Source organism: Oncorhynchus masou, unplaced genomic scaffold (assembly GCF_036934945.1).
Source record: "Oncorhynchus masou masou isolate Uvic2021 unplaced genomic scaffold, UVic_Omas_1.1 unplaced_scaffold_1624, whole genome shotgun sequence".
In the NCBI taxonomy this organism is placed as follows: domain Eukaryota; kingdom Metazoa; phylum Chordata; class Actinopteri; order Salmoniformes; family Salmonidae; genus Oncorhynchus; species Oncorhynchus masou.
Genome location: NW_027016825.1, coordinates 859 through 15,000, shown reverse-complemented (window position 1 = coordinate 15,000; position 14,142 = coordinate 859). Strand labels below are relative to the sequence as shown.

General features: G+C 43.2%; 1 pseudogene; it reads right to left on the bottom strand.

Annotated features, from left to right (window-relative positions):
* Positions 1-13,201, bottom strand: part of LOC135539197 (fascin-2-like) — a 22,362-nt pseudogene extending 9,161 nt beyond the window's left edge.
* Between the last annotated feature and the right edge of the window lie 941 nt (positions 13,202-14,142).

The following is a 14,142-nucleotide window of genomic DNA, read 5'->3' as shown; positions in this document are numbered from 1 at the left end:
TGCACGATGAGACAAGGACACCCCTACCGACCAAGCCCTCCCTAACCCGGACGACGCTAGGCCAATTGTGCATCGCCCCGCGGCCGGTTACGACAGAGCCTGGGCGCGAACCCAGGGACTCTGATGGCACAGCTGGCGCTGCAGTACAGCGCCCTTAACCACTGCACCACCCAGGAGGCGGTGTCAAATATTGTTATTTCATACATTTGTTAAAATTTCTAAAAACCTGTTTCCACTGGGTTATTGTGTGTAGATTGATGAGGATATTTTCTTATTTAATCCATTTTATAAATGTTTTTTTAATTTAACCTTTATTTAAGTAGGCAACTCAGTGAAGAACAAATTCTTATTTACAATGACGACCTACCCCGGGCCAAACCCTAACCCGGATGATGTTGGGCCAATTGTGCGCCGCCCTATGAGACTCCCAATCATGGCTGGTTGTGATACAGCCTGGAATCAAACCAGGGTCTGTAGTGATGTCTCTAGCACTGAGATGCAGTGCCTTAGACCGCTGCGCCACTCGGAAGCCCCACTGGTTGTAATAAGGTTGTAACGTAATAAAATGTGGAAAAAGTAAAGGGTTATCAATACTTTCGAATGCACTGTATAATACGTTTTGCTCTGAGACCAGGCTGGATCACTATAGAGTTCAGCTGTATAATATTCTACAGGTTTTGGGTTCAGCTGTATAAGCTATAATATTCTATAGGTTTTGGGTTCAGCTGTATAATATTCAGGTTTTGGGTTCAGCTGTATAATATTCTATAGGTTTTGAGTTCAGCTGTATAATATTCTATAGGTTTTGGGTTCAGCTGTATAGTGTGTTATTGGTTTTGGGTTCAGCTGTATAATTTGTTATTGGTTTTAGGTTCAGATGTATAATGTGTTATTGGTTTTGGGTTCAGCTGTATAGTGTGTTATTGGTATGGTGCATATGAAAAGGGGCAGGAGTTTTTCCTTACTACGTGACCTGGCCAGGAAAAACTCTGGTTTCTATGTATAGTCTAAAACCCTGGCCCATAGATATAGCCTAAAACCCTGGCCCATATATATAGCCTAAAACTCTGGCCCATAGATATAGCCTAAAACTCTGGGCCATAGATATAGCCTAAAACTCTGGGCCATATATATAGCCTAAAACTCTGGCCCATAGATATAGCCTAAAACTCTGGCCCATAGATATAGCCTAAAACTCTGGCCCATAGATATAGCCTAAAACTCTGGGCCATAGATATAGCCTAAAACTCTGGGCCATAGATATAGCCTAAAACTCTGGATACATATAGCCTAAAACTCTGGGCCATAGATATAGCCTAAAACTCTGGCCCATAGATATAAAACTCTGGCCCATAGATATAGCCTAAAACTCTGGGCCATAGATATAGCCTAAAACTCTGGGCCATAGATATAGCCTAAAACTAGGACCAGGAGTTATCTTCTAATTAGGTCATGTGGAGAGGAAAACTCCTGGCCTCTATACACAGCATGCATTTCCTCCTGATTTGGGATCTCCTGAGGTTTGAACGTCCAAAGAGGAAATCCCTGGATGTGAGAGCACCAGGGTGGTGTTCATTAGGCACTAAATAGGATAAAACTGAATGAAACATTGCATTGCATGCCCTAATGAACACGACCATAGGAGAGGTGGTGTGAGAGTTGACCTTGGCACCGCCTTGCCCCAAGGTATCCCGCTGCTCGGATGAGCCTGTCATTTGCACGTCCTGTCTTATCCTGCCAGTTTATCTCACACAGCAGATTACACGTGTCCCGAAGTGACCGCAAGTTGTGACACTTACATTGTGATTAAAAACATAATTAAACTAACATGTCTGGTTGTGTTGTGACAGACGAAGCAGTGCACATGCGGGATTAGGTTCTGGGTGCCACGATGACATGTTGGGTAACACATGTACTGTAGGCCTATGTACAGCGCCTTCAGAAATTATCTCCACCCCTCAACATATTCCACAATTTGTTATGTTACAGCCTGAATTTGAAATGCATTAAACATTTTCTCACCCATCTACACACAATACACCATAATGACTAAGTGAAAACATGTTTTTGACATTTTTTCAAATGTATTGAAAATGAAATACAGAATTATCTAATTTACAGAAGTTTGGCAGCGATTACAGCTGTGAGGCTTTCTGGGTAAATCTCTAAGTGCTTTCCACACCTGGATTGTGCACCATTTTCCATGTATTTATTTGATTTAACTAGGTAGCCAGTTGAGAACAAGTTCTCATTTACAACTGCAACCTGGCCAAGATAAAGCATAGCAGTACGACAAAAACAACAGCACAGAGTTACACATAAACAAATGTACAATCAATAACACAAAATAAAAGAAAAATTGAAAGATCTATATGTGTGCAAATGTAGAAGAGTAGGGAGGTAGGTAATAAATAGGCCATAGAGGCGAAAATATTACAATTTAATATTAATACTGGAATGATATACTGTATGTGCAGATGATGATGTGCAAGTAGAGATAATGAGGTGCAAAAGAGGGTAAGTAATAATATGGGGGTGAGGTAGTCGGTTGTGCTACTTACAGACTGGCTGTGTACAGGTACAGTGATCAGTAAGCTTATCTGACAGCTGATGCTTAAAGTTAGAGAGGGAGATGTAAGACTCCAGCTTCAGAGATTTTTGCAATTCGCTCCAGTCATTGGCAGCAGAGAACTGGAAGGAGAGGCTGCCAAAGGAAGTGTTGGCTTTGGGGATGACCAGTGCAATATACCTGCTGGAGCGTGTGCTACAGGTGGGTGTTGCTATGGTGACCAGTGAGCTGAGATAAGGCAGGGCTTTACCTAGCAAAGACTTATAGATGACCTGGAGCAAGTGGGTTTGGCGGTGGATATGTAGTGAGGGCCAGCCAACGAGAGCATAGAGGTCGCAGTGGTGGATAGTGTATGGGGCTTTGGTGATAAAATGGATGGCACTGTGATAGACTACATCCAGTTTGCTGAGTAGAGTGTTGGGGTCTATTTTGTAAATGACATTGCCGAAGTCAAGGATTGGTAGGATAGTCAGTTTTACGAGGGTATGTTTGGCGGAATGAGTGAAGGAGGCTTTGTTTGCGAAATAGGAAGCCGATTCTAGATTTAATTTGGGATTGGAGATGCTTAATGTGAGTCTGGAAGGACAGTTTACAATCTAACCAGACACCTAGGTATTTGTAGTTGTCCACATATTCTAAGTCAGAACCGTCCAGAGTAGTGATGCTAGTCAGGCGGGAGGGTGCGGGCAGCGATCGGTTGAAGAGCATGCACTTAGTTTTACTAGCATTTAAAAGCAGTTGTAGGCATCCGAAGGAGTGTTGTATGACGTTGAAGCTCGTTTGAAGATTTGTTAGCACAGTGTCCAAAGAAGGGGCAGATGTATACAGAATGGTGTTGTCTGCGTAGAGGTGGATCAGAGAATCACCAGTTGCATTAATCTTTTCAAAATTCTTCAAGCTCTGTCAAATTGGTTGTTAGTCATTGCTCGACAACCACTTTCAGGTCTTATCATAGATTTTTTGGTAGATTTATGTCAAAACTGTAACTCGGCCACTCAGGGACATTCACTGTCTTCTTGGTAAGCATCTCCAGTGTAGATTTGGCCTTGTGTGTTGTGGTATTGTCCTGCTGAAAGGTAAATTAATCTCCTAGTGTCTGGTAGAAAGCACTCCAAGGCAAGTTTTCCTCTAGGATTTTGCCTGTGCTTACCTCCATTCCGTTTGTTTTCATCATGAAAAACTCCCCAGTTCTTAACGATTACAAGCATACCCATAATATGATGCAGCCACCACTAAGCTTCAAAATATGGAGAGTGATACTGCTTGTGTTCTATTGGATTTGCCCCAAATAAAACACTTTTGTACTCAGGCAAAAAATGTATTGCCATATTTTCTTGGCAGTATAACTTTAGTGTTTTAGTGCCTTGTTGCTTTAGTGCCTTGTTGCTTTAGTGCCTTGTTGCTTTAGGGCCTTGTTGTTTTCGTGCCTTGTTGCTTTAGTGCCTTGTTGCTTTAGTGCCTTGTTGCTTTAGTGCCTTGTTGCTTTAGTGCCTTGTTGCTTTAGTGCCTTGTTGCTTAACCTTGGATGTCAAAAGGATGTCAAAAGGTTAGTACTGTGGAGAAACAATGTTGTTGATCCATCTGCACTTTTCTCTAATCACAGCCATTAAACTCTGTAACTGTTTTAACGCCACCATTAACCTCATGGTGAAATTCCTGAACGGTTTCCTTCCTCTCTGGCAACTGAGTTAGGAAGGACACCTGTATCTTGTAGTGAATGGGTGTATTGATACACCATCCAAAGTGTAATTAATAACTTCACCATGCTCAAAGGGATATTCAATGTCTACTTTTTTATATTTTTACTAATCTACCAATAGGTCCCTTCTTTGTGAGGCATTGGAAAACCTCCCCTGGTCTTTGTGGTTTAATCTATGTTTGAAATGCAATGCTCGACTGAGGGACCTGACAGATAATTGTATGTATGGAGTAATCATGTTAAATATAATTATTACACACAGAGTGATTCCATGCAACTCATGTGACTTGTTCAGCACATTTTTACTCCTGAACTTATTTAGGCATGCATAACAAAGGGGTTGAATACATATTGACTCAAGACATTTCAGCGTTTAATTTTAAAATCATTTGTAAACATTTCAAAAAACATATTTCCACTTTCTAAATGTTGCAACATTACAAACGGAACCCTTCACTTTAGAGCATTATTCAATCAAAGTCTAGAGTTACATTACATCATCAAATCTAGGAGTGGGGGAGACAATTTGCCGTAAAATAAGATGCATGAGATACCCTACACACTGACATTAAGGGTTGTCCTACACACATCCCATAGGGACTGACATTAAAGATTGTCCTACACACATCCCTACACACTGACATTAAAGATTGTCCTACACACATCCCTACACACTGACATTAAAGATTGTCCTACACACATCCCGTAGGGACTGACATTAAGGGTTGTCCTACACACATCCCATAGGGACTGACATTAAAGATTGTCCTACACACATCCCTACAACCTGACATTAAAGATTATCCTACACACATCCCGTAGGGACTGACATTAAGGGTTGTCCTACACACATCCCGTAGGGACTGACATTAAAGATTGTCCTACACACATCCCTACACACTGACATTAAAGATTGTCCTACACACATCCCGTAGGGACTGACATTAAAGATTGTCCTACACACATCCCGTAGGGACTGACATTAAAGATTGTCCTACACATCCCTATACACTGACATTAAAGATTGTCCTACACTGACATAAAGATTGTCCTACACACATCCCGTAGGGACTGACATTAAAGATTGTCCTACACATCCCGTAGGGACTGACATTAAAGATTGTCCTACACACATCCCGTAGGGATTGACATTAAAGATTATCCTACACACATCCCGTATGGACTGACATTAAAGATTGTCCTACACACTGACATTAAAGATTGTCCTACACACATCCCGTAGGGACTGACATTAAAGATTGTCCTACACACTGACATTAAAGATTGTCCTACACACATCCCGTAGGGACTGACATTAAAGATTGTCCTACACATCCCGTAGGGACTGACATTAAAGATTGTCCTACACACATCCCGTAGGGACTGACATTAAAGATTGTCCTACACACATCCCGTAGGGACTGACATTAAAGATTGTCCTACACACATCCCGTAGGGACTGACATTAAAGATTGTCCTACACACATCCCGTAGGGACTGACATTAAAGATTGTCCTACACACATCCCTACACACTGACATTAAAGATTGTCCTACACACATCCCGTAGGACTTTAAAGATTGTCCTACACACATCCCTACACACATCCCGTAGGGACACATTAAAGATTGTCCTACACACATCCCGTAGGGACTGACATTAAAGATTGTCCTACACACATCCCTACACACTGACATTAAAGATTGTCCTACACATCCCGTAGGGACACATTAAGGGTTGTCATCCCTACACTGACATTAAAGATTGTCCTACACACATCCCTGGGACACATTAAAGATTGTCCTACACACATCCCGTAGGGACTGACATTAAAGATTGTCCTACACACATCCCTACACACTGACATTAAAGATTGTCCTGACTGACATTAAAGATTGTCCTACACACATCCCTACACACTGACATGTCCCTACACTGACATTAAAGGACCCTACACACATCCCGTAGGGACTGACATTAAAGATTGTCCTACACACATCCCGTTAAAGATTGTCCTACACACATCCCGTAGGGATTGACATTAAAGATTGTCCTACACACATCCCGTATGACATCCCACATCCCGTAGGGACTGACATTAAAGATTGTCCTACACACATCCCTACACACTGACATTAAAGATTGTCCTACACACATCCCTACACACTGACATTAAAAGATTGGACATTAAAGATTGTCCTACACACATCCCGTAGGGACTGACATTAAAGATTGTCCTACACACATCCCTACACACTGACATTAAAGATTGTCCTACACACATCCCTACACACTGACATTAAAGATTGTCCTATCCCGTAACACTGACATTAAAGATTGTCCTACACACATCCCTAACACTCCCGACATTAAAGATTGTCCTACACACATCCCGTAGGGATTGACATTAAAGATTATCCTACACATCCCGTAGGGACTGACATTAAAGGTGTCCTACACACATCCCTACACACTGACATTAAAGATTGTCCTACACACATCCCTACACACTGACATTAAAGATTGTCCTACACACATCCCCCTACACATCATCCGTAGGGACTGACATTAAAGATTGTCCTACACACCCGTAGACTGACATTAAAGATTGTCCTACACATCCCTATGACATTAAAGATTGGTCCGTAGGGACTGACATTAAAGATTGTCCTACACACATCCCTACACACTGACATTAAAGATTGTCCTACACACATCCCGTAGGGACTGACATTAAGGGTTGTCCTACACACATCCCTAAACTGACATTAAAGATTGTCCTACACACATCCCTACACACTGACATACACACTGACATTAAAGATTGTCCTACACATCCCGTAGGGACTGACATTAAAGATTGTCCTACACACATCCCGTAGGGACTGACATTAAAGATTCCTACACACATCCCGTAGGGACTGACATTAAAGATTGTCCTACACACATCCCGTAGGGACTGACATTAAAGATTGTCCTACACACATCCCTACACACTGACACATTAAAGATTGTCCTACACACATCCCTACACACTGACATTAAAGATTGTCCTACACACATCCCGTAGACTACATTAAAGATTGTCCTACACATCCCGACACATTAAAGATTGTCCTACACACATCCCTACACACTGACATTAAAGATTGTCCTACACACATCCCGTAGGGACTGACATTAAAGATTGTCCTACACACATCCCGTAGGGACTGACATTAAAGATTGTCCTACACACATCCCGTAGGTCCTACACATCCCGTAGGGACTGACATTAAAGATTGTCCTACACACATCCCGTAGGGACTGACATTAAAGATTGTCCTACACATCCCTACACACTGACATTAAAGATTGTCCTACACATCCCGTAGGGACTGACATTAAAGATTGTCCTACACACATCCCGTAGACTGACATTAAAGATTGTCCTACACACATCCCGTAGGGACTGACATTAAAGATTGTCCTACACACATCCCTACACTGACATTAAAGATTGTCCTACACACATCCCTACACACTGACATTAAAGATTGTCCTACACACATCCCGTAGGGACTTAAAGATTGTCCTACATCCCTACACACTGACATTAAAGATTGTCCTACACACATCCCTACACACTGACATTAAAGATTGTCCTGACATCCCTAAGGGATTGTCCTACACACATCCCGTAGGGACTGACATTAAAGATTGTCCTACACACATCCCGTTAAAGATTGGAGGGATGACATTAAAGATTGTCCTACACACATCCCTAGGGACTGACATTAAAGATTGTCCTACACACATCCCGTAGGGACTGACATTAAAGATTGTCCTACACACATCCCGTACACACTGACATTAAGGTTGTCCTACACACATCCCGTAGGGACTGACATTAAAGATTGTCCTACACATCCCTACACACTGACATTAAAGATTGTCCTACACACATCCCGTAGGGACACATTAAAGATTGTCCTACACACATCCCTACACACTGACATTAAAGATTGTCCTACACACATCCCGTAGGGACTGACATTAAAGATTGTCCTACACACATCCCTACACACTGACATTAAAGATTGTCCTACACACATCCCGTAGGACATTAAAGATTGTCCTACACACATCCCTACACACTGACATTAAAGATTGTCCTACACACATCCCGTAGGGACTGACATTAAAGATTGTCCTACACACATCCCGTAGGGACTGACATTAAAGATTGGGTCCTGTGTGGCCAGTTTGGTAGAGCATGGCTTGTCACACACATCGCCATCCCTACACACTGACATTAAAGATTTTTACCCAATGTAAAATTTGTCCTAACACATCCCTACACACTGACATTAAGTTGTCCTTGGGACAACACACATCCCGTAGCCCATACACATCCCGTAGGGACTGACATTAAGGGTTGTCCCATATATCCCGTAAAGATTGTCCTACACACATCCCGACTGACATTAAAGATTGTCCTACACACATCCCGTAGGGACTGACATTAAGATTGTCCTACACACATCCCGTAGGGACTGACATTAAGGGTTGTCCTATACACATCCCTACACACTGACATTAAAGATTTCCATTAAGGGTTGTCCTATGCACATCCCGTATCCCTATACGTAGGGACTGACATTAAGGGTTTTCCCATACACATCCCGTAGGGACTGACATTAAGGGTTTTCCCATACACATCCCATAGGGAATGTCCTTGAATGGCCCAGCCTGAGCCGGGACTTGAACCCGATCGAACATCTCTGAAGAGACCTGAAAATAGCTGTGCAGCGACGATCCCCATCCAACGTGACTGAGCTTAAGAGGATCTGGAGAGAAGAATGGGACAAACTCGCCAAATACAGGTGTGCCAAGCTTGTACCCAAGAAGAATTGAGGCTGTAATCGCTGCTAAAGGTGCTACATCAAAGTACTGAGTAAAGGGTCTGAATACTTATGTAAATGTGTTTTTATTTTTACAAATTTATTTTTACAAATTTGCTAATATTTCAACAAATCTGTTTTTGCTTTGTCTTGATGGGGTATTGTGTGTAGATTGATGAGTAAAAAAAACAATTTTAGAATAAGGTTGTAACGTAACAAAATGTGGAAAAAGTCAAGGGGCCTGAATACTTTCCGAATGCACTGTAAATAGCAGATTGTGTCTGCTGGAGTTCAAATTAGATACCACAGAAATATCCCTCAACCTTTCTCTTAAGCCTGTTACCCCCCTAATCCCATACACACACTCCTCCACCCATCCTGCTCATTCGCCTGCTGTAATTCCCTCGGTGGTGCAATGCAAATCTGCACCACAGGGCCCACTAAGCAGCTTTCTGGTGCCTGCCTCGTTCCTAAAACAAATGTCGGGGGAGAGGAGACACCAGTGGTGTATTCATTAGTGCACATTGTAGCAAAACAAAAATGAGAGTTTCTTAGTGGATAAATTCAGGTTAGTCTCTCCCAGTTCCGTCCCGTTTGCTTCAATCTGTTTCCTAGTGAACACACCACAGGCAAAAACACTCCTCTTCAGAGAGACCAAGCACAACATTATGGGTTGGGTTGCCATATTGGACATTTTGAAAAGCCACTTGTTGAACATTTTAACCAAAGGAAGAGTAGAATGAACTGGGAATAATATTGAGTGGTATTTTTTTGCGATCAAATATACTATTTCATGCCTGATCAATATTTGAGCCAGTAGCCTACATACATTATTTTTTAAATCTATTTTTATTTTTTTTATTAAACCTTAATTTAACTAGACAAGTCAGTTAAGAACAAATTATTATTTACAATGACGGCCTACCACAAGCCAAACCTGGATGACGCTGGGCCAATGCCTTAGACCACTGCACTATTTCATATTTATTTTGTTGATCTGTAAAATCATCCTGAACTCGTACAATTTAAAATCACATTTACCTCTATATTTTTACCAAATCGTAAGAAATAGCATACCAGGGGAGGCCTGTGCAGGGGAGGGAGGGAAGAATGCATCTCCCTAGTAAATTTGGAAGAAATTGTAATGAATAAAACCTATATAAAAATCTTTTTGGTACTTGTAGGTCATGTCATTGTGAATGTAGCTGTGGCAGGATGACACCCTCACTGAATGACACCTTACAAGTCTTTGTTTGGAACTTCATCCAAACCTGTGACCAGAAACAGCCAAAGTCCCTTCAGTCTCTTTCTAACCTGTCCTCCTTGCCTGCTGGCCTGTCTCTAGGTATGTCACTGTCAGCAGAGGAGATCTCTCCACCTTCATTCCTCTCTCAGGGAAAGCCTCTGCCGAGAGCTAATGATGGGTGTAGGTAACTGATCAGTCTGACTAGTTCTCCTATTTTAACTGCTCTCTCACTGCCTGTCCAGACTAATAGATGACTTCCTCTACCTGCCACAATCAAACAACCTCAGCCCCCATTACAATTACAACCACTCACTCTCCTCAAACTCAATCCACAGATAAAGCATCAGGCAGTTTCAGCTTGATAATAGAATGATTGTGATCCTGAAATGCACATTGATGGGAATTAGTTGACAGCACCAGCAGGACACCTCTGCCTCCCTGGAGTCATCAGCCTGCGCTCTGCCTAATCTCTTCTATGGGACACACAGTGGAAATGACAAAGCCCATTACCATGACGACCCGGATGACACGCGTAATGGCGCCCAATGGCTGACTGACCATATGCACCATGCAGAGCGAGGAGACAAGCATGGCTGCCCTTCAGTTGTACCGTACTTGACACTTGTCACATGGTTTCACAATGTTCTTTCTGAACATTTCCAGGAGAGAGTCTCTGACAATCTTTTTGGATCCCCTAATTGATGACTTTATTTCTGATTCTCGTTGAGTAGAGAACCTTCCCCTATGTGGGCTAACATTCCTAGTGGGCTGCTACATTGCATGCTTAATGTATTCTGAGATATGTCTCAATGCTCACTTGAGTGAATGGTTTCTGAAATTGACAAATATGACTGAACTGACAGAGACAGACCCACAGGCTTCACTAAGGGTGTAGAGCAGAGGAGGCTGATGAGGGGAGGACAGCTCATAATAATGTCTGGAATGGTATCAAACACATTGTTTTTATATGGTTGATACCATTCCATTGACTCCATTCCAGCCATTACTATGAGCCGTCCTCTCCTCAGCCGTCTCACTGGAGTAGAGCTGCACCCAAGACCATGCCATCATCCTGTCGCGCCGAGAAACATTTTCTGATTCTAATTGTTGAGATGTAAGGAGTCTTTCAACAGCATTAACTTTTCATCTAATTGCTAAGGAGTGTAACTAAAGACAAAGTGAGCTTCAGCACTGAGCTAACTAATGGTGATTCTATTGGACTGCCATTTGCTTGTGATAGAACCAACCAACCTCTACAGGGAAATTATGCAAACATGAACATTTTCCTACTTTGAATTTCTTGAGCTCAACTATAACGCATGAAGTGTGGATTTGCAGGTCAATTACACTGGAGGTTGATCGTGCTGAGCACAGTACAATAAGACTTATTATTTTCTGAACAAAATGGATTTGTACTCTACTCTTCTCACAGCAGTATGATTAATGTAATGTCAGGTTTTTAGCAATTAAAAGCGTTGAACAAAAAATAAAATACTTTCAAAAGTTCAGCAATTCTAAAGCTCCCTGAGAATGTCACTTGTTTTTTCCCAATGGGGTCACAGCTGGCCTACCTACTCTATTTTCTCCATCCCGTTCCTTTCTCAAAATAGAGCAGGCAGAACCTCCCTGGTTAGTCCATTTGCCGTCTAAATGGAAAATAGAAAGCCGTTTAGAACATTAGTTTCCTCCGTTCTGGGTGGATTCCAAGGTAAGTATAGCAGGTCAATTTGATAGCAATCTCCTGGGAACCCACTGTGAGCCTAATGGGGTTCTGCTGACATTATTCTTTTCCATTTTTCTGCAGCTATATGTGCACCTTCAGAGAGGATATTGAATGCATCACCCAAGACATTTCCAACCCCAAATATTGTCGAAACATCAAATTAGTTCAAAATTTTCATCTCAGTAGAGACTATACAAAAACACTTAAATAATGTGCATTATAGCAATAAATATATACATTGGTTTGATAATTACCTTGTTTGACGGAGACAAATCTTTTGTTGGCTGCCTGGAAAATGACTTGTGGGTGGCTCTCCTCTAGATCAAACAGCTCATCCTTGCCAGGCTTGGAGCACCTGCCTGAGCGCAGCGTGCCGGTCGGGCCCATGGGTGTCAGGTACTTCCCATCGCAGTCCTTGAAGGCCAGCTTGCCTGACTTGAGCTCCAGGGTGAAGCTGGTGGTGGGGGTGTTCTCTTTGACCAGCTTCCCGTCGTTGCTGAGGAAGCGGCTGTCGCACGTCTTCAGGAAGTACTTTCCTTCCAGGTATACCAGGGTGACCAGGGAGTCCGAGCCCCAGGGGATGTTGCTGTCCACCGAGATCTCTCCCTTCCCGGGCAAACAGGTGGGCGTAGCGTTTGCGCGCCACGCTGAGCAGGCTAGATTGCGGATGGAGGGCCAGGTGGACGGCCCACAGCTCAGGGTTCCCCGATGGCCTGGGCGAAGCAGGACAGGTAGTCAGCCGAGCCTCCGAAGAAGCGCAGGTATGTCTCCGACTGCAGCGCCCAGCGGCCGTCCGACTGGGCCACGATCAGGAAGCGGCAGCCGGGCGAGTCGGGCTGCTCTGCCCGCAGCTCACCTTACCATCCTTGTCGGAGGCCAGGTAGCGGCCCAGGTGGCTGCGAAGGAACACTACCTGGGTGTCCTGGTCCTCTTGCTCCAGAGTCCAGATCTGCTTCTTCTTCATGCTCGAGGCCGAGGCGTTCACCTTGAAGCCGAAGGCCTCGGCCGTTAGGTAACGGCTCTCATGGTTGATGAGGCCAAACTGCAGCTTCAAGGCTTTGTTAATTCCGTTCGTGGGCATCGTCGATCCGTTGTCCATAGACACACACACACACACACACGCAGAGGTCTGGAGTGGAAAGCTAGGATGAAAGAGGGGGAGGGTAGAGGGGGAAGTGTTCCCCTTTCTCTTCTCTCCAGGTGCAAAATTTCCCTGCTTTAACAACCTCCTTCTGTCTAAATGCTTGACTTCCTCTCTCTCTTCCCCAGAGGGTTTGCACAGGCGCTTGCTCTCTGTTACCTAATCAGCCAGGATTAAAATCAGCAGGACACAGGACCTCAATCCAACGAGCCGCTGACGTCACATACCAGTGCACTAAACCCACCTCTTTCTCTCCTCTTGCCTTCATTCTCTTCTTACAAATACACTTTATCTCACGCCATGTTTCGTCTCATCTCCCCCTATTTTTTATTTCACACTCTCTCTATCACTCACAATGACACTCTCATTTCTCAGCCTTAAGTCTCTTCAGGCTGGCTCTCCATCACATAGTTAGGCCTGTATATACTGGAAACATATCCAGCATGGGGATTACCCCAGCACTGATCTCATGGTGAGCCACAGCATAATTGGAAAATGTCCAGTCGAGTAAAGGTGCTCTTCGTCTCCCTCTCTCTCGCTTCAGATTCTCATCTCTTTCCTTTCCCCTGCTCAAACAGGTTTTTATCTGATAGATTGGGTTTTACAGGGACAATGTATTGTACAATAGTCACCATTTGAATCGACAGATTTACCTAATTCAAATAAGCATTCTCTTGTGTACACACAATGTTAACAGGAGGGGATTTGAATATGTCCACAAAGCCCTCTTCACTTCTTTCCTTTCTTCCTTCTGTTTAAATGAACTGTGAGAGAGTGCTTGAGTCATAGTCTATGCCTTGAGTCATACTATGCCTTGAGTTGACTTGATTGATTAACTTGGATGTACAGTACAGTTCTGGAATTTATCAGGTTCAAGAGTG